At 49.5% G+C, this 23122-nt stretch overlaps 4 non-coding genes and 3 pseudogenes across 4 annotated transcripts; all 7 read right to left on the reverse strand.

Annotated features, from left to right (window-relative positions):
• Positions 1-4323: 4323 nt before the first annotated feature.
• On the reverse strand, positions 4324-4515 carry LOC131738580 (U2 spliceosomal RNA). The gene has a single exon (XR_009330018.1). It is a non-coding gene; the product is annotated as a U2 spliceosomal RNA (small nuclear RNA).
• Positions 4516-5113: 598 nt separating this feature from the next.
• On the reverse strand, positions 5114-5304 carry LOC131739283 (U2 spliceosomal RNA). The gene has a single exon (XR_009330451.1). It is a non-coding gene; the product is annotated as a U2 spliceosomal RNA (small nuclear RNA).
• Positions 5305-5894: 590 nt separating this feature from the next.
• On the reverse strand, positions 5895-6057 carry LOC131738535 (U2 spliceosomal RNA; annotated as a pseudogene).
• Positions 6058-13116: 7059 nt separating this feature from the next.
• Positions 13117-13307, reverse strand: LOC131739116 (U2 spliceosomal RNA). The gene has a single exon (XR_009330283.1). It is a non-coding gene; the product is annotated as a U2 spliceosomal RNA (small nuclear RNA).
• A 599-nt stretch (positions 13308-13906) lies between these two features.
• On the reverse strand, positions 13907-14061 carry LOC131738658 (U2 spliceosomal RNA; annotated as a pseudogene).
• A 7045-nt stretch (positions 14062-21106) lies between these two features.
• On the reverse strand, positions 21107-21297 carry LOC131738221 (U2 spliceosomal RNA). The gene has a single exon (XR_009329785.1). It is a non-coding gene; the product is annotated as a U2 spliceosomal RNA (small nuclear RNA).
• A 598-nt stretch (positions 21298-21895) lies between these two features.
• On the reverse strand, positions 21896-22065 carry LOC131738395 (U2 spliceosomal RNA; annotated as a pseudogene).
• Positions 22066-23122: the final 1057 nt, after the last annotated feature.

Below are 23122 nucleotides of genomic sequence, written 5' to 3' on the forward strand. Positions count from 1 at the left end.
AACGCCTTCTCCTGGTCAAGGTTGAACAGGCAGAGGGGATGGTTCCGTTCTCTAGAATAAGCCAGAATGTCCCTTGTTAACATTAAAATATCCGTGATGGACCTCCCTGGGACGCCACAAGCCTGGTCAGGGCCAATGACCAAAGGGAGGTGTACTTGTAGCCGGAGCATCAGAGCTTTGGCTAGTATCTTGTAATCCACGCAAAGGAGGCTGATTGGGCGCCAATTCCGTAGATCTTTAACTTCCCCTTTCTTATGAAGGAGAGTAATTACACTCTCCCGCATAGAAGGGCCCAACCGCTTCTCCCTGTAGACCGCTCTGTAGACCTCCGCTAAATGGACTTTTAGCGTGTCCCAAAAAAGATGGTAATACTCACCCGGGATGCCATCTGGACCTGGCGTCTTACCGGTGTTCATGGTCTTAACCGCCTGGGTGAGCTCCTCCAGCGTGAGTTCTGGGTCCTTCTCCTCCTCCTCCTCGTCCCGCACTGAGTCAGGCTCCAACTGGCTCAGGAACCACTCTATCAGGGTGTCATCTGTAGCTTTGATGTTATACAGGTCCCTATAGAAGTTCTCTACCACTTTTTTCACTCCCTCACTATCCTCTACTATCCTCCCCCTGCTGTCGAGCATGGAGGACATCAAGTGCCGCTTCTCCCTCGTTTTCTGGAAGAAGAAGCGAGTACACTTTTCGTCTTCCTCCATTTTTTGCACTTTTGCATTGTGCATGACCTTTCGTTGTTCCTCCCTACAAAGCACTGAAAGATCTAGCTTGGTCTGGGCTATCTCGTCGCTTACAGGGAACCCCCGAAGCTGAAGCAGGCTCAGACGCTGGAGGGCAGCATTCAGGTATTTATATTTGGCCCTCCTTTCTTTTGCTTTCCTCTTGCCTGCTGCTATGAAATAACCCTTAGTTCTCATTTTGACCATCTCCCACCACTCTATAGGGGAGTTGAATAGGTCACGCAAAGTGGTCCACTCAACAAGCCTGCTCTTATAGGCTGCAGCTATGGAGGGGTCATCGAGTAAGGAGGTGTTTAATTTCCAGACCCCTGACCCCATCTGGGAGGTCTGAGGGACCTGCAATGTTACCTGCAGGAGCCTATGGTCAGAGAAGAAGACGGCCTGGGTGTCTACTGCCGTCTTCGTAAGGGAGCTGGTATGCAGGACGAGATCTATACGGGAGAAGGAGGTCCCAGATGAGCTCACCCAGGTAAAGGGAGGCACCAGGTCCTTACCTGCATCACACAGGGAGAAATCAGATATTACGGAGGACAAAACTCTACTAGAGCGGTCGTTGCGTGGCCTGCTCCGGTCTACGTCCCTCAGAGCACAATTGAAGTCACCTGACACGATGACGGGTACGTTCCCCAGCAGGAGTGGACGCAGCTGTGGAAAAAATTGAACTCTTTCGTTTTGGTTAGTGGGTGCGTAGACATTGACCAGTCTGAGGGGAGTGTTGTTGTATGTCACATCCACGCTCAGAATTCTACCAGGTTCTACCTCCCTGCTGCTGCGGGAGGTAATAAATGGGTTTTTAAACAGGATACCTACTCCGTCGGCTCTGGCTATGTTGGAGCCCGACCAGAAGGAGTCCCCCAGGGTCCAACTCTCCTTCAGGTCCCTATAATCAGGGCTCGACGAAATACCACACTCCTGCAGAAAGATGAGATCTGCTTTCAAGTTAGCTAGATAGTTTAGTACATCAAATCTTTTTTGTGTCTCCCTGATGCTCCTGACATTAACAGACACACATATCAGGGCCATCAGGGTAGCTAACAAGAAAAGGAGTCGCTGCGTCCACCCCATAGCGACTATGATTGGGAGGTCGGGACACTCTTCCTACTCTTAGCTCTACGCTTGCTTCGAGGGGGCTTGGGCTTATTTGCAACTCCCATCACCCCTGAGAAGGTACTCACTGCTGCCTCGTCCAAGAAGGCACCGTCTTTATATGCACAGTACGTGGAGTTGTTGGGGCTATTCAACTCCCCACAAGGTAAGTCTGGTGGAACTTGCTCAGGGCCCCTCGGAACGTGTGGGTCAGCTTTGTCCTGGGGGGGGGTTATGACAGACAGCATTCTTTGGCTGTTACCGTCTGTTGAATTGGAGCTGTTAGCAGACTTCTGGCTTACCGCGTCCAGGGGTATTCCCATGTCCTCCAGTGCTGTATCTAGGAGGACCTCTAGGGGGCCCCTGGTTTTGCCCATACAAGGGAGGGGGTCAAGGATGCTTTGAAGGGAGGCCCTTCGCTTGAAGAGGGTCATTGCTACCGAGGTACTGCTGGTCAGGGAAGGTGTTGACCCCGACCTCTCCCTCGGTGCATTAGTGAACACCTCTTCTGCGAGGTGTGCTAGGGTTTGTGCCAACGACTGGGAAGGCTGGCTGGGGATGCCCTGGCTGGCTGCTACCTGCCCACTAGGCGGCAGTGTAGCCGTCCCACTCGCCTCCGTCTCTGCCTGCGAGGGCAAGACTGGGGACTTTGTGTGGACATTAGCTGGTTTTGGATCTATGGGGGCCACCTGCAACTTGCTGTCTTTGATCCTGATCTTCTTTCTTTTCCCCCCCTCGTCTCTACCCTTTCTTTTCCCCACCCTCTGCTGGTTCTTCACTCCCTTCCCCTCCTTCTCACTCTCACTTTCACTGTCGCTTTCGCTTTCCTCCCCCACGGACTCAATCCTTATGGCGTCATAACGAGAGCCGAGGGGGAGTGCTGGCGCTGAGAGGGCCCTACTCAGGGGGGGGCCGCTGCTGGGTCCGGGCTCCCTCCCTGCCTCGTGTTCTGCATCAGAGGAGCTACTGGAGGAGCTAGTGGAGTAGCTGTTGTACTCTCTCTCTGGGCTGGGGGAAGGGGTCCTCGTAAAACGGGACATGTCTCGGGGGCGGGGGGGTGAGGGGGGTGCTGGTGATGATGGTGGTGCTGGAGTCTGGGTCTTGGATACTGTTGGTGGTGATGTGGACTGATCTTTGTTACTTGCTCCCTCTTCCTGCTCAGGCCTAGGCTTGTTTGTGTTTGCCTTGCTGGCTCTGGCCATGTTGGCATAGGAAGAGGGGCAGTCCTTAAACAGGTGCCCCTTCTTTCCACACAAATTGCACTGCCTCTCTTCTCTGCAGTGGCTGGTCTCGTGGGGGGCGCCGCAGTTCCTGCACTTGACTACAGTACACGCGGCCGCCAGGTGTCCTAATTCCCCACATTTCCTGCAGAGTTTTGGCATCCCATTATAGAATACCAGCCCTCTGTTGGGCCCTAACACTATGGAGTTTGGAATGTGGCGGACGCCTCCAATGCCCGATGGATCAACATTAAGGCGTACCAGCCACTTTCTGGCTCCTGTCCAAACCCCATCTTCATCTGTAATTTTCCTCCCTTCTGATGACACCCTCCCATAGCGGTTAAGCCATGTTGTAATATCATAGTCGCTAACAGCCTCATTGAAAAATTGGACAGTAACAACTTTCATTTCTCTGTCTGTCAGTGCATCCACACAAAATTCTTTGTATGGAGCGAGATATTTATTCTCCCCCCAAAAGGACCACATTTCTTGTAACTTTTGGGGGTTCCTAAAACTGACCTCAAACACTTCCTTAAGCCCTGGCAATTTCACCAAACAATTCAAGTCAGAAGGGGAAAAACCCATACCCCTCTGAAGAATGGTCCGGCTGAACTCCAGTCTCGTCAGTCCTGGTTCCGTTTCCTCTTGCTGGGTCCTTGTGAAGCGCACCGCATTGTGCCTCCTAGTCTCCTGGGTTGGCCGGAACGCCATCCTTCAGCTGGCTCCTCCGATTGGGGTGGGAGAAGCCTCTGGACGTCCGGGTTGTCTCTCTCTACGGAAAAGAAACAACGTAAGCAGCAAATCTGGGCAGTTGAAGGAACTATTACTTTAGTCCCTGAGGAGATGGTCGCCTCGCAAGAGGGACCCCCTCCCCAGGTGAACGGTGTCCTTCCCTGGCGGAGTAGGGGGCGCTGCTTGGCACCAAGACCACGTAGGAAGAATCGTGGCTGTGACGCCTCCTCGGGGTCCGGGGCCGCCCTCTGCTCCTCCCAGATGGCGCCCTCTGCTGGGCGCCTGCTGCTCTCTCGGTCTGGATCTCGATTACAATCAAGGGCTGGGGATGAGGTCGTCTAGGTCATCAAAGGGTCCTCAAAGGTCGTCTGGATGGTAGGTCCTCCTTCTCTCTAACTCCAGGAACGTCTGGAAAAGCCTGAAAAAGAAAAAAACTGGAACCGCCTGAAAAAGAAAAAACTGCTCTCAACAGTCAACAAAATCTTGAAAGACCCTCGGCCTGGATTGGGCAAGCCAAAACCAGACTGAGCATTAGTCTTCCAAAAAGTTGCCGAGCTGAAGAAAGCCAGTCAAAAATAAAAAAAAATTCTGTTCCTCCTCACCCGAACAAACCTCTCACAGACCCTCGGAGGGAGTGGGCAATGCCACTACCCTCTAAGATACCCTCGTATCAGATATTAAACTGATAAGAACAGATACTACACTTGATCTTAGCCAAAAGGCCGAGAAGCGATGGCGACTTGGCCCTTGCCCGGGGCCCCCCAGCCCGGACGGCACAGGGGGATTCAAAGGTGGGTGCAAAATTCCAAGCACAAGCAGACCCCCAAAAAACGGGCTGCTGCTTCCAGAGGGGAAATGTGCAATTTAAGCAGGAGAAAACAAAACAAAGCAAAAACACACACATAACACCAAAAACAAAACATAAACTGGCGGAGTGCGTCTTACAAATAGTCATGCCAAGCTGCTATGCTGTGCAAGGTGCCTTGGGTAACTACAACTGTGCCTCGCTGGCTGGCTGGCTTGCTAAGAAGGTCCTGGCATAGGGACATGTTCCACCACACTTGTCTGGTTAGCTGCATGCTCCCAGGAAACAACCTGCTGCTGTCTACATCATCACCACATGTGAATAAAAGAAAGAAAGACAGCAAGAAAGAAAGAGAGAAAGAAAGAGAGAAAGAGAGAAAGAAAGAGAGAAAGAAAGAAAGAGAGAAAGAAAAAAAAAGAAGTAAAACGGCGGGAAAACTTGCATCAACACTGGCACTCTCCCTCCAGCAGGGGTAGACAAAATGCTCACAGGAGAGATCCAGATCTGACTTTGACCAACGTTAGAGAAAGGTGTGCACCATTCCCGGAGGTACTGCAATACCGGGCCGATGCGTGGAGTGGACGGAGCAAGCCCCTGTTCCATCTCCCGATTCCAAAAATCAATTTAATATATGGTCCCCTGATAGGGGACGTATCAGATATTAAACTGATAAGAACAGATACTACACTTGATCTTAGCCAAAAGGCCGAGAAGCGATGGCGACTTGGCCCTTGCCCGGGGCCCCCCAGCCCGGACGGCACTGGAGGATTCAAAGGTGGGTGCCAAGCATAAGCAGACCCCCAAAAAACGGGCTGCTGCTTCCAGAGGGAAATGTGCAATTTAAGCAGGAGGAAACAAAACAAAGCAAAAACACACACATAACACCAAAAACAAAACATAAACTGGCGGAGTGCGTCTTACAAATAGTCATGCCAAGCTGCTATGCTGTGCAAGGTGCCTTGGGTAACTACAACTGTGCCTAGCTGGCTGGCTGGCTTGCTAAGAAGGTCCTGGCATAGGGACATGTTCCACCACACTTGTCTGGTTAGCTGCATGCTCCCAGGAAACAACCTGCTGCTGTCTACATCATCACCACATGTGAATAAAAGAAAGAAAGACAGCAAGAAAGAAAGACAGAAAGAAAGAGAGAAAGAGAGAAAGAAAGAGAGAAAGAAAGAAAGAGAGAAAGAAAAAAAAAGAAGTAAAACGGCGGGAAAACTTGCATCAACACTGTCACTCTCCCTCCAGCAGGGGTAGACAAAATGCTCACAGGAGAGATCCAGATCTGACTTTGACCAACGTTAGAGAAAGGTGTGCACCGTTCCCGGAGGTACTGCAATACCGGGCCGATGCGTGGAGTGGACGGAGCAAGCCCCTGTTCCATCTCCCGATTCCAAAAATCAATTTAATATATGGTCCCCTGATAGGGGACGTATCAGATATTAAACTGATAAGAAAGAGAGAAAGAGATTTTACATTTTTTACATTTACACCCATTCGTTTTTTTCATTCATTTTACATTTCTTTTAAAGATGACATTCATGCATACAGACATACATTTTGTTTTAAAAGCATTTAAAATACATTTAAAAACACCAAGACAATTGTGCTTTGTACATGGTTAAAACATACACAGATTAAAATCAACATGAAAAAAACCTGTGCTGCTTTAAAAGTGACTGGAAAAAAAGAACCATCTATAAAAAACCAGTGTTTGTGAGGGCCGGGGAGTGCTCTCTAAAAAAGTTCAAAAGTGAACATAAAACTAGATCTAAAACAGGGACAGGGGAAAAGGGACAGTGTATAGAACAGTGAGTTAAAATTCTAAAATTTTAAAACACTTAAAATGTAACTTTTAATAGTTTACATTAAAAATCTTAAAGATACATAAAACAAAACAAAACAAAATCAAATAAAACATTCAACGTAAATCAAATAAAAGTCCATAAAACTGAAACAAAAAGACTACATAAAACCAGGGCACCGTTGAAAAAACGGTCATGCCAGCTAAAAAGGGCGGAATGCTGGCATGACAAAATAAATAAAAGGCTTAGCGGTGCCCCGTAGTCCCGCTCCTAGGAGCTAGCGGTTCCAGTTTTTTCCTTTATTCCATCTTCACGTCCTGAAGTCCGGCGATCCTCCACTCCGCGCAGGCCTTGTCCTTCCCGAGGGTCCGGATGTCCAGAATTACAAAGTCCTTGATAAGAGTTTGTGCCCTTCTGGTCGTGGTGATAGTGTCTAGCTCCTGCTTGTGATAGACACAGACGTTACGGCCTTCCCACAGGATCTGCTTGACAACATTGATGACACGCCAAACGCACTTAGCTGTGCTGGTATCGATTCCTCCCGCAGGCCCATAGAGCACAGTCTCAGCGGTCATCTTGGCCGTGTCAGCAAACCTGTTTAGGAAGACAGAGACAGAGAGCCAGACACTGCCAGCCACATCACACTCCCAGAAGATATGGGCTGGTGTTTCTCTCTTGCGGCACATTGCATAGGGGCATGTTTCTACTTGGGCTAGTCCCCTCCTGAACATGAACGCTCGAGTGGGGAATGCACTGTGGACGGTGTTCCATGCTATATCCTTCTGGACATTACTGAGGCAGCTGTGAGACACATTCTCCCAGATTTTTTGGCTTTGGGTGAGGGAGAAAGTAGCTACTTTTTCAATTTCCTGGGAAGCGGCAAGATATTTAGTTACAGCCTTGTATTCCCAGGAGGCCAATTTTGCTTTATCTAAGCCCAATTTATATATAGTGTCCCTTAAGGTTCTATAATACAATGGGGGGTCCCAGGAGTACGGCACGGTGTTATCAATAGTGCAGAGGCCCAAGGCCCTGAGACAGGTGGCAAAATAGAAACGATTCATGTAACATACCTTCCTGTCCAGGGCCTGGATGTTCTTGATAGTTTGCGTGAGCCCCTGCACTCGGGTGAGCTGCACAACGTCCGGGACCCCCTTACCTCCCTTCTTGTCGGCTTTACTCAGGGTGGCTCGCTTTACCCTCTCCATCTTGCTGCCCCAGATAAAGCGGTGGATAATGCGGTCCACCACTTTTTTGGTGGTCCTGTCTGGGGGAAAGATTTTTCCTACATAAGAGAGGATGGGGAACAGTATAGACTTTGTTATTAATACTCTACCCGTCATTGTTAAGGATCTTGTGCTCCATCCGCCAATCTTTTTACGGACCTGGTTAATGGCCGCCGTCCAGCTCTGGGCCCCCGAGCTATTGTTCTCGAAAATGAGGCCCAGAATCTTGATTTTGTCCTTTTTGACAGGGTACATGTCCGACAGTTCCCTATCTACCTGCCAATTTTTAGACACGTAGACTTCGCTCTTGGACTTATTAATCACTGCCCCGGTCGCCGTGCAGTACTTCTCAAGGATATTACTAATCCGAGGTACCGACGATGTGTTGGTGCAAATGAGTGACACATCGTCCATATATGCTGTTGTTTTGACCTGGACCCCGTTGGATCCAGGCAGCTGGAAACCAGTTATATTGGTATCCCTACGAATTGCCTGCAGGAGGGGTTCAATGCACACGACATATAGCAGTGGGGATAGTGGGCAACCCTGTCTGACCCCTGACTGGATAGATATTTTACCAGTCAGGTGCCTGTTCACCAAGACTCGGGTACTAATGTTTGTATATATGGTTTTAACCCACTCCCTAAGTCCAGGAGCGAATTTCATCTGGTCCATCACTTTGTACATATATTCATGGCTTACCCTATCGAACGCCTTCTCCTGGTCAAGGTTGAACAGGCAGAGGGGATGGTTCCGTTCTCTAGAATAAGCCAGAATGTCCCTTGTTAACATTAAAATATCCGTGATGGACCTCCCTGGGACGCCACAAGCCTGGTCGGGGCCAATGACCAAAGGGAGGTGTACTTGTAGCCGGAGCATCAGAGCTTTGGCTAGTATCTTGTAATCCACGCAAAGGAGGCTGATTGGGCACCAATTCCGTAGATCTTTAACTTCCCCTTTCTTATGAAGGAGAGTAATTACACTCTCCCGCATAGAAGGGCCCAACCGCTTCTCCCTGTAGACCGCTCTGTAGACCTCCGCTAAATGGACTTTTAGCATGTCCCAAAAAAGATGGTAATACTCACCCGGGATGCCATCTGGACCTGGCGTCTTACCGGTGTTCATGGTCTTAACCGCCTGGGTGAGCTCCTCCAGCGTGAGTTCTGGGTCCTTCTCCTCCTCCTCGTCGTCCCGCACTGAGTCAGGCTCCAACTGGCTCAGGAACCACTCTATCAGGGTGTCATCTGTAGCTTTGATGTTATATAGGTCCCTATAGAAGTTCTCTACCACTTTTTTCACTCCCTCACTATCCTCTACTATCCTCCCCCTGCTGTCGAGCATGGAGGACATCAAGTGCCGCTTCTCCCTCGTTTTCTGGAAGAAGAAGCGAGTACACTTTTCGTCTTCCTCCATTTTTTGCACTTTTGCATTGTGCATGACCTTTCGTTGTTCCTCCCTACAAAGCACTGAAAGATCTAGCTTGGTCTGGGCTATCTCGTCGCTTACAGGGAACCCCCGAAGCTGAAGCAGGCTCAGATGCTGGAGGGCAGCATTCAGGTGTTTATATTTGGCCCTCCTTTCTTTTGCTTTCCTCTTGCCTGCTGCTATGAAATAACCCTTAGTTCTGATTTTGACCATCTCCCACCACTCTATAGGGGAGTTGAATAGGTCACGCAAAGTGGTCCACTCAACAAGCCTGCTCTTATAGGCTGCAGCTATGGAGGGGTCATCGAGTAAGGAGGTGTTTAATTTCCAAACCCCTGACCCCATCTGGGAGGTCTGAGGGACCTGCAATGTTACCTGCAGGAGCCTATGGTCAGAGAAGAAGACGGCCTGGGTGTCTACTGCCGTCTTCGTAAGGGAGCTGGTATGCAGGACGAGATCTATACGGGAGAAGGAGGTCCCAGATGAGCTCACCCAGGTAAAGGGAGGCACCAGGTCCTTACCTGCATCACACAGGGAGAAATCAGATATTACGGAGGACAAAACTCTACTAGAGCGGTCGTTGCGTGGCCTGCTCCGGTCTACGTCCCTCAGAGCACAATTGAAGTCACCTGACACGATGACGGGTACGTTCCCCAGCAGGAGTGGACGCAGCTGTGGAAAAAATTGAACTCTTTCGTTTTGGTTAGTGGGTGCGTAGACATTGACCAGTCTGAGGGGAGTGTTGTTGTATGTCACATCCACGCTCAGAATTCTACCAGGTTCTACCTCCCTGCTGCTGCGGGAGGTAATAAATGGGTTTTTAAACAGGATACCTACTCCGTCGGCTCTGGCTATGTTGGAGCCCGACCAGAAGGAGTCCCCCAGGGTCCAACTCTCCTTCAGGTTCCTATAATCAGGGCTCGACGAAATACCACACTCCTGCAGAAAGATGAGATCTGCTTTCAAGTTAGCTAGATAGTTTAGTACATCAAATCTTTTTTGTGTCTCCCTGATGCTCCTGACATTAACAGACACACATATCAGGGCCATCAGGGTAGCTAACAAGAAAAGGAGTCGCTGCGTCCACCCCATAGCGACTATGATTGGGAGGTCGGGACACTCTTCCTACTCTTAGCTCTACGCTTGCTTCGAGGGGGCTTGGGCTTATTTGCAACTCCCATCACCCCTGAGAAGGTACTCACTGCTGCCTCGTCCAAGAAGGCACCGTCTTTATATGCACAGTACGTGGAGTTGTTGGGGCTATTCAACTCCCCACAAGGTAAGTCTGGTGGAACTTGCTCAGGGCCCCTCGGAACGTGTGGGTCAGCTTTGTCCTGGGGGGGGGGTTATGACAGACAGCATTCTTTGGCTGTTACCGTCTGTTGAATTGGAGCTGTTAGCAGACTTCTGGCTTACCGCGTCCAGGGGTATTCCCATGTCCTCCAGTGCTGTATCTAGGAGGACCTCTAGGGGGCCCCTGGTTTTGCCCATACAAGGGAGGGGGTCAAGGATGCTTTGAAGGGAGGCCCTTCGCTTGAAGAGGGTCATTGCTACAGAGGTACTGCTGGTCAGGGAAGGTGTTGACCCCGACCTCTCCCTCGGTGCATTAGTGAACACCTCTTCTGCGAGGTGTGCTAGGGTTTGTGCCAACGACTGGGAAGGCTGGCTGGGGATGCCCTGGCTGGCTGCTACCTGCCCACTAGGCGGCAGTGTAGCCGTCCCACTCGCCTCCGTCTCTGCCTGCGAGGGCAAGACTGGGGACTTTGTGTGGACATTAGCTGGTTTTGGATCTATGGGGGCCACCTGCAACTTGCTGTCTTTGATCCTGATCTTCTTTCTTTTCCCCCCCTCGTCTCTACCCTTTCTTTTCCCCACCCTCTGCTGGTTCTTCACTCCCTTCCCCTCCTTCTCACTCTCACTTTCACTGTCGCTTTTGCTTTCCTCCCCCACGGACTCAATCCTTATGGCGTCATAACGAGAGCCGAGGGGGAGTGCTGGCACTGAGAGGGCCCTACTCAGGGGGGGGCCGCTGCTGGGTCCGGGCTCCCTCCCTGACTCGTGTTCTGCATCAGAGGAGCTACTGGAGGAGCTAGTGGAGTGGCTGTTGTACTCTCTCTCTGGGCTGGGGGAAGGGGTCCTCGTAAAACGGGACATGTCTCGGGGGCGGGGGGGTGAGGGGGTGCTGGTGATGATGGTGGTGCTGGAGTCTGGGTCTTGGATACTGTTGGTGGTGATGTGGACTGATCTTTGTTACTTGCTCCCTCTTCCTGCTCAGGCCTAGGCTTGTTCATGTTTGCCTTGCTGGCTCTGGCCATGTTGGCATAGGAAGAGGGGCAGTCCTTAAACAGGTGCCCCTTCTTTCCACACAAATTGCACTGCCTCTCTTCTCTGCAGTGGCTGGTCTCGTGGGGGGCGCCGCAGTTCCTGCACTTGACTACAGTACACGCGGCCGCCAGGTGTCCTAATTCCCCACATTTCCTGCAGAGTTTTGGCATCCCATTATAGAATACCAGCCCTCTGTTGGGCCCTAACACTATGGAGTTTGGAATGTGGCGGACGCCTCCAATGCCCGATGGATCAACATTAAGGCGTACCAGCCACTTTCTGGCTCCTGTCCAAACCCCATCTTCATCTGTAATTTTCCTCCCTTCTGATGACACCCTCCCATAGCGGTTAAGCCATGTTGTAATATCATAGTCGCTAACAGCCTCATTGAAAAATTGGACAGTAACAACTTTCATTTCTCTGTCTGTCAGTGCATCCACACAAAATTCTTTGTATGGAGCGAGATATTTATTCTCCCCCCAAAAGGACCACATTTCTTGTAACTTTTGGGGGTTCCTAAAACTGACCTCAAACACTTCCTTAAGCCCTGGCAATTTCACCAAACAATTCAAGTCAGAAGGGGAAAAACCCATACCCCTCTGAAGAATGGTCCGGCTGAACTCCAGTCTCGTCAGTCCTGGTTCCGTTTCATCTTGCTTGTTTCTTGTGAAGCGCACCGCATTGTGCCTCCTGGTTTCCTGGGTTGGCCGGAACGCCATCCTTCAGCTGGCTCCTCCGATTGGGGTGGGAGAAGCCTCTGGACGTCCGGGTTGTCTCTCTCTACGGAAAAGAGACAACGTAAGCAGCAAATCTGGGCAGTTGAAGGAACTATTACTTTAGTCCCTGAGGAGATGGTTGCCTCGCAAGAGGGACCCCCTCCCCAGGTGAATGGTGTCCTTCCCTGGCGGAGTAGGGGCGCTGCTTGGCACCGAGACCACGTAGGAAGAATCGTGGCTGTGACGCCTCCTCGGGGTCCGGGGCCGCCCTCTGCTCCTCCCAGATGGTGCCCTCTGCTGGGCGCCTGCTGCTCTCTCGGTCTGGATCTCGACTACAATCAAGGGCTGGGGATGAGGTCGTCTAGGTCATCAAAGGGTCCTCAAAGGTCATCTGGATGGTAGGTCCTCCTTCTCTCTAACTCCAGGAACGTCTGGAAAAGCCGGAACCGCCTGAAAAAGAAAAAAACGGGAACCGCCTGAAAAAGAAAAAACTGCTCTCAACAGTCAACAAAATCTTGAAAGACCCTCGGCCTGGATTGGGCAAGCCAAAACCAGACTGAGCATTAGTCTTCCAAAAAGTTGCCGAGCTGAAGAAAGCCAGTCAAAAATAAAAAAAATTCTGTTCCTCCTCACCCGAACAAACCTCTCACAGACCCTCGGAGGGAGCGGGCAATGCCACTACCCTCTAAGCCTTAGTCTTAGAAAGATTTATTCGAACTGAAGAGAAGCCAGAGTATATGGCTGGCTAAGAAGGACCTGGCATAGGGACATGTTCCACCACACTTGTCTGGTTAGCTGCATGCTCCCAGGAAACAAACTGCTGCTGTCTACATCATCATCACATGTGAATAAAAGAAAGAAAGACAGCAAGAAAGAAAGAGAGAAAGAAAGAGAAAGAAAGAAAGAGAGAAAGAAAAAAAAAAGAAGTAAAACGGCGGGAAAACTTGCATCAACACTGGCACTCTCCCTCCAGCAGGGGTAGACAAAATGCTCACAGGAGAGATCCAGATCTGACTTTGACCAACGTTAGAGAAAGGTGTGCACCGTTCCCGGAGGTACTGCAATACCGGGCCGATGCGTGGAGTGGACGGAGCAAGCCCCTGTTCCATCTCCCGATTCCAAAAATCAATTTAATATATGGTCCCCTGATAGGGGACGTATCAGATATTAAACTGATAAGAACAGATACTACACTTGATCTTAGCCAAAAGGCCGAGAAGCGATGGCGACTTGGCCCTTGCCCGGGGCCCCCCAGCCCGGACGGCACAGGGGGATTCAAAGGTGGGTGCAAAATTTCAAGCACAAGCAGACCCCAAAAAAACGGGCTGCTGCTTCCAGAGGGGAAATGTGCAATTTAAGCAGGAGAAAACAAAACAAAGCAAAAACACACACATAACACCAAAAACAAAACATAAACTGGCGGAGTGCGTCTTACAAATAGTCATGCCAAGCTGCTATGCTGTGCAAGGTGCCTTGGGTAACTACAACTGTGCCTCGCTGGCTGGCTGGCTTGCTAAGAAGGTCCTGGCATAGGGACATGTTCCACCACACTTGTCTGGTTAGCTGCATGCTCCCAGGAAACAAACTGCTGCTGTCTACATCATCACCACATGTGAATAAAAGAAAGAAAGACAGCAAGAAAGAAAGAGAGAAAGAAAGAGAGAAAGAGAGAAAGAAAGAGAGAAAGAAAGAAAGAGAGAAAGAAAAAAAAAAGAAGTAAAACGGCGGGAAAACTTGCATCAACACTGGCACTCTCCCTCCAGCAGGGGTAGACAAAATGCTCACAGGAGAGATCCAGATCTGACTTTGACCAACGTTAGAGAAAGGTGTGCACCGTTCCCGGAGGTACTGCAATACCGGGCCGATGCGTGGAGTGGACGGAGCAAGCCCCTGTTCCATCTCCCGATTCCAAAAATCAATTTAATATATGGTCCCCTGATAGGGGACGTATCAGATATTAATACTCTTTTATTGAGATTTTACATTTTTTACATTTACACCCATTCGTTTTTTCATTCATTTTACATTTCTTTTAAAGATGACATTCATGCATACAGACATACATTTTGTTTTAAAAGCATTTAAAATACATTTAAAAACACCAAGACAATTGTGCTTTGTACATGGTTAAAACAGACACAGATTAAAATCAACATGAAAAAAACCTGTGCTGTTTTAAAAGTGACTGGAAAAAAAGAACCATCTATAAAAAACCAGTGCTTGTGAGGGCCGGGGAGTGCTCTCTAAAAAAGTGAACATAAACCTAGATCTAAAACAGGGACAGGGGAAAAGGGACAGTGTATAAACAGTGAGTTAAAATTCTAAAATTTTAAAACACTTAAAATGTAACTTTTAATAGTTTACATTAAAAATCTTAAAGATACATAAAACAAAACAAAACAAAATCAAATAAAACATTCAAATTAAATCAAAGGTCCATAAAACTGAAACAAAAAGACTACATAAAACCAGGGCACCGTTGAAAAACGGTCATGCCAGCTAAAAAGGGCGGAATGCTGGCATGACAAAATAAATAAAAGGCTTAGCGGTGCCCCGTAGTCCCGCTCCTAGGAGCTAGCGGTTCCAGTTTTTTCCTTTATTCCATCTTCACGTCCTGAAGTCCGGCGATCCTCCACTCCGCGCAGGCCTTGTCCTTCCCGAGGGTCCGGATGTCCAGAATTACAAAGTCCTTGATAAGAGTTTGTGCCCTTCTGGTCGTGGTGATAGTGTCTAGCTCCTGCTTGTGATAGACACAGACGTTACGGCCTTCCCACAGGATCTGCTTGACAACATTGATGACACGCCAAACGCACTTAGCTGTGCTGGTAGTGATTCCTCCCGCAGGCCCATAGAGCACAGTCTCAGCGGTCATCTTGGCCGTGTCAGCAAACCTGTTTAGGAAGACAGAGACAGAGAGCCAGACACTGCCAGCCACATCACACTCCCAGAAGATATGGGCTGGTGTTTCTCTCTTGCGGCACTTTGCATAGGGGCATGTTTCTACTTGGGCTAGTCCCCTCCTGAACATGAACGCTCGAGTGGGGAGTGCACTGTGGACGGTGTTCCATGCTATATCCTTCTGGACATTACTGAGGCAGCTGTGAGACACATTCTCCCAGATTTTTTGGCTTTGGGTGAGGGAGAAAGTAGCTACTTTTTCAATTTCCTGGGAACCGGCAAGATATTTAGTTACAGCCTTGTATTCCCAGGAGGCCAATTTTGCTTTATCTAAGCCCAATTTATATATAGTGTCCCTTAAGGTTCTATAATACAATGGGGGGTCCCAGGAGTACGGCACGGTGTTATCAATAGTGCAGAGGCCCAAGGCCCTGAGACAGGTGGCAAAATAGAAACGATTCATGTAACATACCTTCCTGTCCAGGGCCTGGATGTTCTTGATAGTTTGCGTGAGCCCCTGCACTCGGGTGAGCTGCACAACGTCCGGGACCCCCTTACCTCCCTTCTTGTCGGCTTTACTCAGGGTGGCTCGCTTTACCCTCTCCATCTTGCTGCCCCAGATAAAGCGGTGGATAATGCGGTCCACCACTTTTTTGGTGGTCCTGTCTGGGGGAAAGATTTTTCCTACATAAGAGAGGATGGGGAACAGTATAGACTTGGTTATTAATACTCTACCCGTCATTGTTAAGGATCTTGTGCTCCATCCGCCAATCTTTTTACGGACCTGGTTAATGGCCGCCGTCCAGCTCTGGGCCCCCGAGCTATTGTTCTCGAAAATGAGGCCCAGAATCTTGATTTTGTCCTTTTTGACAGGGTACATGTCCGACAGTTCCCTATCTACCTGCCAATTTTTAGACACGTAGACTTCGCTCTTGGACTTATTAATCACTGCCCCGGTCGCCGTGCAGTACTTCTCAAGGATATTACTAATCCGAGGTACCGACGATGTGTTGGTGCAAATGAGTGACACATCGTCCATATATGCTGTTGTTTTGACCTGGACCCCGTTGGATCCAGGCAGCTGGAAACCAGTTATATTGGTATCCCTACGAATTGCCTGCAGGAGGGGTTCAATGCACACGACATATAGCAGTGGGGATAGTGGGCAACCCTGTCTGACCCCTGACTGGATAGATATTTTACCAGTCAGGTGCCTGTTCACCAAGACTCGGGTACTAATGTTTGTATATATGGTTTTAACCCACTCCCTAAGTCCAGGAGCGAATTTCATCTGGTCCATCACTTTGTACATATATTCATGGCTTACCCTATCGAACGCCTTCTCCTGGTCAAGGTTGAACAGGCAGAGGGGATGGTTCCGTTCTCTAGAATAAGCCAGAATGTCCCTTGTTAACATTAAAATATCCGTGATGGACCTCCCTGGGACGCCACAAGCCTGGTCGGGGCCAATGACCAAAGGGAGGTGTACTTGTAGCCGGAGCATCAGAGCTTTGGCTAGTATCTTGTAATCCACGCAAAGGAGGCTGATTGGGCGCCAATTCCGTAGATCTTTAACTTCCCCTTTCTTATGAAGGAGAGTAATTACACTCTCCCGCATAGAAGGGCCCAACCGCTTCTCCCTGTAGACCGCTCTGTAGACCTCCGCTAAATGGACTTTTAGCGTGTCCCAAAAAAGATGGTAATACTCACCCGGGATGCCATCTGGACCTGGCGTCTTACCGGTGTTCATGGTCTTAACCGCCTGGGTGAGCTCCTCCAGCGTGAGTTCTGGGTCCTTCTCCTCCTCCTCGTCGTCCCGCACTGAGTCAGGCTCCAACTGGCTCAGGAACCACTCTATCAGGGTGTCATCTGTAGCTTTGATGTTATACAGGTCCCTATAGAAGTTCTCTACCACTTTTTTCACTCCCTCACTATCCTCTACTATCCTCCCCCTGCTGTCGAGCATGGAGGACATCAAGTGCCGCTTCTCCCTCGTTTTCTGGAAGAAGAAGCGAGTACACTTTTCGTCTTCCTCCATTTTTTGCACTTTTGCATTGTGCATGACCTTTCGTTGTTCCTCCCTACAAAGCACTGAAAGATCTAGCTTGGTCTGGGCTATCTCGTCGCTTACAGGGAACCCCCGAAGCTGAAGCAGGCTCAGACGCTGGAGGGCAGCATTCAGGTATTTATATTTGGCTCTCCTTTCTTTTGCTTTCCTCTTGCCTGCTGCTATGAAATAACCCTTAGTTCTGATTTTGACCATCTCCCACCACTCTATAGGGGAGTTGAATAGGTCACGCAAAGTGGTCCACTCAACAAGCCTGCTCTTATAGGCTGCAGCTATGGAGGGGTCATCGAGTAAGGAGGTGTTTAATTTCCAGACCCCTGACCCCATCTGGGAGGTCTGAGGGACCTGCAATGTTACCTGCAGGAGCCTATGGTCAGAGAAGAAGACGGCCTGGGTGTCTACTGCCGTCTTCGTAAGGGAGCTGGTATGCAGGACGAGATCTATACGGGAGAAGGAGGTCCCAGATGAGCTCACCCAGGTAAAGGGAGGCACCAGGTCCTTACCTGCATCACACAGGGAGAAATCAGATATTACGGAGGACAAAACTCTACTAGAGCGGTCGTTGCGTGGCCTGCTCCGGTCTACGTCCCTCAGAGCACAATTGAAGTCACCTGACACGATGACGGGTACGTTCCCCAGCAGGAGTGGACGCAGCTGTGGAAAAAATTGAACTCTTTCGTTTTGGTTAGTGGGTGCGTAGACATTGACCAGTCTGAGGGGAGTGTTGTTGTATGTCACATCCACGCTCAGAATTCTACCAGGTTCTACCTCCCTGCTGCTGCGGGAGGTAATAAAAGGGTTTTTAAACAGGATACCTACTCCGTCGGCTCTGGCTATGTTGGAGCCCGACCAGAAGGAGTCCCCCAGGGTCCAACTCTCCTTCAGGTCCCTATAATCAGGGCTCGACGAAATACCACACTCCTGCAGAAAGATGAGATCTGCTTTCAAGTTAGCTAGATAGTTTAGTACATCAAATCTTTTTTGTGTCTCCCTGATGCTCCTGACATTAACAGACACACATATCAGGGCCATCAGGGTAGCTAACAAGAAAAGGAGTCGCTGCGTCCACCCCATAGCGACTATGATTGGGAGGTCGGGACACTCTTCCTACTCTTAGCTCTACGCTTGCTTCGAGGGGGCTTGGGCTTATTTGCAACTCCCATCACCCCTGAGAAGGTACTCACTGCTGCCTCGTCCAAGAAGGCACCATCTTTATATGCACAGTACGTGGAGTTGTTTGGGCTATTCAACTCCCCACAAGGTAAGTCTGGTGGAACTTGCTCAGGGCCCCTCGGAACGTGTGGGTCAGCTTTGTCCTGGGGGGGGGGTTATGACAGACAGCATTCTTTGGCTGTTACCGTCTGCTGAATTGGAGCTGTTAGCAGACTTCTGGCTTACCGCGTCCAGGGGTATTCCCATGTCCTCCAGTGCTGTATCTAGGAGGACCTCTAGGGGGCCCCTGGTTTTGCCCATACAAGGGAGGGGGTCAAGGATGCTTTGAAGGGAGGCCCTTCGCTTGAAGAGGGTCATTGCTACCGAGGTACTGCTGGTCAGGGAAGGTGTTGACCCCGACCTCTCCCTCAGTGCATTAGTGAACACCTCTTCTGCGAGGTGTGCTAGGGTTTGTGCCAACGACTGGGAAGGCTGGCTGGGGATGCCCTGGCTGGCTGCTACCTGCCCACTAGACGGCAGTGTAGCCGTCCCACTCGCCTCCGTCTCTGCCTGCGAGGGCAAGACTGGGGACTTTGTGTGGACATTATCTGGTTTTGGATCTATGGGGGCCACCTGCAACTTGCTGTCTTTGATCTTGATCTTCTTTCTTTTCCCCCCATCGTCTCTACCCTTTCTTTTCCCCACCCTCTGCTGGTTCTTCATTCCCTTCCCCTCCTTTTCACTCTCACTTTCACTGTCGCTTTCGCTTTCCTCCCCCACGGACTCAATCCTTATGGCGTCATAACGAGAGCCGAGGGGGAGTGCTGGCGCTGAGAGGGCCCTACTCAGGGGGGGCCGCTGCTGGGTCCGGGCTCCCTCCCTGCCTCGTGTTCTGTATCAGAGGAGCTACTGGAGGAGCTAGTGGAGTAGCTATTGTACTCTCTCTCTGGGCTGGGGGAAGGGGTCCTCGTAAAACGGGACATGTCTCGGGGGCGGGGGGGTGAGGGGGGTGCTGGTGATGATGGTGGTGCTGGAGTCTGGGTTTTGGATACTGTTGGTGGTGATGTGGACTGATCTTTGTTATTTGTTCCCTCTTCCTGCTCAGGCCTAGGCTTGTTCGTATTTGCCTTGCTGGCTCTGGCCATGTTGGCATAGGAAGAGGGGCAGTCCTTAAACAGGTGCCCCTTCTTTCCACACAAATTGCACTGCCTCTCTTCTCTGCAGTGGCTGGTCTCGTGGGGGGCGCCGCAGTTCCTGCACTTGACTACAGTACATGCGGCCGCCAGGTGTCCTAATTCCCCACATTTCCTGCAGAGTTTTGGCATCCCATTATAGAATACCAGCCCTCTGTTGGGCCCTAACACTATGGAGTTTGGAATGTGGCGGACGCCTCCAATGCCCGATGGATCAACATTAAGGCGTACCAGCCACTTTCTGGCTCCTGTCCAAACCCCATCTTCGTCTGTAATTTTCCTCCCTTCTGATGACACCCTCCCATAGCGGTTAAGCCATGTTGTAATATCATAGTCGCTAACAGCCTCATTGAAAAATTGGACAGTAACAACTTTCATTTCTCTGTCTGTCAGTGCATCCACACAAAATTCTTTGTATGGAGCGAGATATTTATTCTCCCCCCAAAAGGACCACATTTCTTGTAACTTTTGGGGGTTCCTAAAACTGACCTCAAACACTTCCTTAAGCCCTGGCAATTTCACCAAACAATTCAAGTCAGAAGGGGAAAAACCCATACCCCTCTGAAGAATGGTCCGGCTGAACTCCAGTCTCGTCAGTCCTGGTTCCGTTTCATCTTGCTTGTTTCTTGTGAAGCGCACCGCATTGTGCCTCCTGGTTTCCTGGGTTGGCCGGAACGCCATCCTTCAGCTGGCTCCTCCGATTGGGGTGGGAGAAGCCTCTGGACATCCGGGTTGTCTCTCTCTACGGAAAAGAGACAACGTAAGCAGCAAATCTGGGCAGTTGAAGGAACTATTACTTTAGTCCCTGAGGAGATGGTCGCCTCGCAAGAGGGACCCCCTCCCCAGGTGAACGGTGTCCTTCCCTGGCGGAGTAGGGGGCGCTGCTTGGCACCGAGACCACGTAGGAAGAATCGTGGCTGTGACGCCTCCTCGGGGTCCGGGGCCGCCCTCTGCTCCTCCCAGATGGCGCCCTCTGCTGGGCGCCTGCTGCTCTCTCGGTCTGGATCTCGATTACAATCAAGGGCTGGGTATGAGGTCGTCTAGGTCATCAAAGGGTCCTCAAAGGTCGTCTGGATGGTAGGTCCTCCTTCTCTCTAACTCCAGGAACGTCTGGAAAAGCCGGAACCGCCTGAAAAAGAAAAAAACGGGAACCGCCTGAAAAAGAAAAAACTGCTCTCAACAGTCAACAAAATCTTGAAAGACCCTCGGCCTGGATTGGGCAAGCCAAAACCAGACTGAGCATTAGTCTTCCAAAAAGTTGCCGAGCTGAAGAAAGCCAGTCAAAAATAAAAAAAATTCTGTTCCTCCTCACCCGAACAAACCTCTCACAGACCCTCGGAGGGAGCGGGCAATGCCACTACCCTCTAAGCCTTAGTCTTAGAAAGATTTATTCGAACTGAAGAGAAGCCAGAGTATATGGCTGGCTAAGAAGGACCTGGCATAGGGACATGTTACACCACACTTCTCTGGTTAGCTGCATGCTCCCAGGAAACAAACTGCTGCTGTCTACATCATCACCACATGTGAATAAAAAAAAGAAAGACAGCAAGAAAGAAAGAGAGAAAGAAAGAGAAAGAAAGAAAGAGAGAAAGAAAAAAAAAAGAAGTAAAACGTTGGGAAAACTTGCATCAACACTGGCACTCTCCCTCCAGCAGGGGTAGACAAAATGCTCACAGGAGAGATCCAGATCTGACTTTGACCAACGTTAGAGAAATGTGTGCACCGTTCCCAGAGGTACTGCAATACCGGGCCGATGCGTGGAGTGGACGGAGCAAGCCCCTGTTCCATCTCCCGATTCCAAAAATCAATTTAATATATGGTCCCCTGATAGGGGACGTATCAGATATTAAACTGATAAGAACAGATACTACACTTGATCTTAGCCAAAAGGCCGAGAAGCGATGGCGACTTGGCCCTTGCCCGGGGCCCCCCAGCCCGGACGGCACAGGGGGATTCAAAGGTGGGTGCAAAATTCCAAGCACAAGCAGACCCCCAAAAAACGGGCTGCTGCTTCCAGAGGGGAAATGTGCAATTTAAGCAGGAGAAAACAAAACAAAGCAAAAACACACACATAACACCAAAAACAAAACATAAACTGGCGGAGTGCGTCTTACAAATAGTCATGCCAAGCTGCTATGCTGTGCAAGGTGCCTTGGGTAACTACAACTGTGCCTCGCTGGCTGGCTGGCTTGCTAAGAAGGTCCTGGCATAGGGACATGTTCCACCACACTTGTCTGGTTAGCTGCATGCTCCCAGGAAACAACCTGCTGCTGTCTACATCATCACCACATGTGAATAAAAGAAAGAAAGACAGCAAGAAAGAAAGAGAGAAAGAAAGAGAGAAAGAGAGAAAGAAAGAGAGAAAGAAAGAAAGAGAGAAAGAAAAAAAAAGAAGTAAAACGGCGGGAAAACTTGCATCAACACTGGCACTCTCCCTCCAGCAGGGGTAGACAAAATGCTCACAGGAGAGATCCAGATCTGACTTTGACCAACGTTAGAGAAAGGTGTGCACCGTTCCCGGAGGTACTGCAATACCGGGCCGATGCGTGGAGTGGACGGAGCAAGCCCCTGTTCCATCTCCCGATTCCAAAAATCAATTTAATATATGGTCCCCTGATAGGGGACGTATCAGATATTAAACTGATAAGAACAGATACTCTTTTATTGAGATTTTACATTTTTTACATTTACACCCATTCGTTTTTTCATTCATTTTACATTTCTTTTAAAGATGACATTCATGCATACAGACATACATTTTGTTTTAAAAGCATTTAAAATACATTTAAAAACACCAAGACAATTGTGCTTTGTACATGGTTAAAACAGACACAGATTAAAATCAACATGAAAAAAACCTGTGCTGTTTTAAAAGTGACTGGAAAAAAAGAACCATCTATAAAAAACCAGTGCTTGTGAGGGCCGGGGAGTGCTCTCTAAAAAAGTTCAAAAGTGAACATAAAACTAGATCTAAAACAGGGACAGGGGAAAAGGGACAGTGTATAGAACAGTGAGTTAAAATTCTAAAATTTTAAAACACTTAAAATGTAACTTTTAATAGTTTACATTAAAAATCTTAAAGATACATAAAACAAAACAAAACAAAATCAAATAAAACATTCAACGTAAATCAAATAAAAGTCCATAAAACTGAAACAAAAAGACTACATAAAACCAGGGCACCGTTGAAAAAACGATCATGCCAGCTAAAAAGGGCGGAATGCTGGCATGACAAAATAAATAAAAGGCTTAGCGGTGCCCCGTAGTCCCGCTCCTAGGAGCTAGCGGTTCCAGTTTTTTCCTTTATTCCATCTTCACGTCCTGAAGTCCGGCGATCCTCCACTCCGCGCAGGCCTTGTCCTTCCCGAGGGTCCGGATGTCCAGAATTACAAAGTCCTTGATAAGAGTTTGTGCCCTTCTGGTCGTGGTGATAGTGTCTAGCTCCTGCTTGTGATAGACACAGACGTTACGGCCTTCCCACAGGATCTGCTTGACAACATTGATGACACGCCAAACGCACTTAGCTGTGCTGGTATCGATTCCTCCCGCAGGCCCATAGAGCACAGTCTCAGCGGTCATCTTGGCCGTGTCAGCAAACCTGTTTAGGAAGACAGAGACAGAGAGCCAGACACTGCCAGCCACATCACACTCCCAGAAGATATGGGCTGGTGTTTCTCTCTTGCGGCACTTTGCATAGGGGCATGTTTCTACTTGGGCTAGTCCCCTCC

This window comes from Acipenser ruthenus, chromosome 10, assembly GCF_902713425.1.
Source record: "Acipenser ruthenus chromosome 10, fAciRut3.2 maternal haplotype, whole genome shotgun sequence".
In the NCBI taxonomy this organism is placed as follows: Eukaryota; Metazoa; Chordata; class Actinopteri; order Acipenseriformes; family Acipenseridae; genus Acipenser; species Acipenser ruthenus.